The following is a 2,000-nucleotide window of genomic DNA, read 5'->3' on the forward strand; positions in this document are numbered from 1 at the left end:
TTATATTTTATTAAAACCAAAACAAAATGAAGACATTAATACATAAATACACAAAACAATGTTTGCGGAAAAAGAATCTGTGATTTTGTACAAAAGAGTTTTAAAATCTTTATTCTGTTCAATTTTTAAATCAAAATAATTTAATATTCTGTTCATACAGTTTGAACTTTATGACAAACAAATATTTATTGGAACTTAGTATGGAAGACCAACACAAAGTGCTTTATAGTAGAAAGAAAAATGTACAAGTAAAAAAACTGAAAAGTGTGGTGTGCAAACAAATATATGTTTGCACCCCATCCGGCTTGGAAAAGGTCCAAGGGTGTACATAGTTTTGCAAGCTACTTTAAAAACGAACAAAACACAGAAAACATGTATTTATTTTAAAATAAATAATTGCAAAAGGAAAAGTTTCCACCAAAAAGCTCAGACTTTTTCAGATTTATCTCTCAAATATTCAAGACAAAACAAGAAAATGTTGAAATGTTGAATTTTGCTTCAAAAACTCAGAAATTTTCTAGGAAACAGTAAAAAGTTATCAGATATTTTGGTGAAATTTTAATCCTCCTTTTTAGTTTTTCTGTTTTGGCCCCAACAGGCTTCCGTAGACAGAGACCCAATCGGGCTGCCCTGCATTGTGCCCGACTTGTTTTCTTCTGTTTTAATCAGAATTATATCAGAACAAAAACACACCCAGCCGCCATGTGTGCTCATGAATATTCATGAGGCGGGAAGCCCCGCCCACTTTTAACCCTAAAGCCAGGCTGCAGCTCATCTCGGATCATTTATGTGGGTCGCGGTCCCGCTGCCGCACCAATTAGGAGGGAAAGCGGCCAGGATGAGCTCCGGTCTAGTTCAAGTTTTTATTGAAGCGGATAAAATGAAGCTGATGGTGAATCACGACTCGGCTCCGCAGGAACAGAAACGTTTTAATGTTTATTTTTAAATATTTGATCCGTTTTTTTTGTTTTTTACTTCTGATATATTTAGTCAGTTTCCGTTTCATTTCATCTGCAGCTGCGTCCCGGTTCTCTCTGGAAAACCAGAGTCTCAGACAAGTCCAAACGGGTCAGAACCGCAGCTGTCCCATTTCAAACATTCCTGCGCAAAACTGTCTGCCTGCTGGGGATCCGGCTGCTGGGACAACTGGGAGAAACCAGCAGGGGAAAAGGCTGCGGCCCGCTGAGGAGCAACATGTTGACAGGAACCAGGGGAGGGAGGAGGAGGGGCTGCGTGCTTGGTTTCCATGGATACAGGAGGGGCTGCGTGCTTGGTTTCCATGGATACAGGAGGGGCGGTGTGTTTGGTTTCCATGGATACAGGAGGGGCGGTGTGNTTGGTTTCCATGGATACAGGAGGGGCGGTGTGCTTGGTTTCCATGGATACAGGAGGGGCAGTGTGCTTGGTTTCCATGGATACAGCAGGGGCCGTCAGTGACGCTGGTTGCAAACACGTCGGACAAAATGTGCCGCGATTTTACGACCTTTTCTAAAATCGATAGATAATCAGTTCTAAACAGGAAACGAGGTTCTGGGTGGATCTGAAGAAAAATAAAAATCTCACTTCATTTACAACCATTTCACGATTATATTCCATCTGGCTGTTTTGTAACGTGTCAAATTGGAAGATTTTAATTGCGATCATTAATGAATTAGGTGTTTATTTACGTGAAGTTTTCAATAATCAAACAAACCAATCAAACTTCAAGGCTCAGATAAAACCTGGTTTATTTTAACGTAGCTCAAGTTGGTTGTTTTCATTTATTATTAATTTTTTTTTTTAAATAATGAGTTTGAATTCATGAGTTTAGCATATGCTAAATTTACATTCCAGCTAATGCTAAATAGTTAGGTATAAATAGCTTAATTTAAACAAATCATTTAATATTTATAAACTGATATTGTTTAAGATAGCCAGGCTAAAACATTAGTGCAGAAATTTGGCTAGCTAAACGTCAAACTCTTAGCATTTGCTAAACTTTAGCTGCTTACCTATTAAAA

The sequence above is a fragment of the Poecilia reticulata genome, linkage group LG12 (genome assembly GCF_000633615.1).
Source record: "Poecilia reticulata strain Guanapo linkage group LG12, Guppy_female_1.0+MT, whole genome shotgun sequence".
NCBI classification, from domain to species: domain Eukaryota; kingdom Metazoa; phylum Chordata; class Actinopteri; order Cyprinodontiformes; family Poeciliidae; genus Poecilia; species Poecilia reticulata.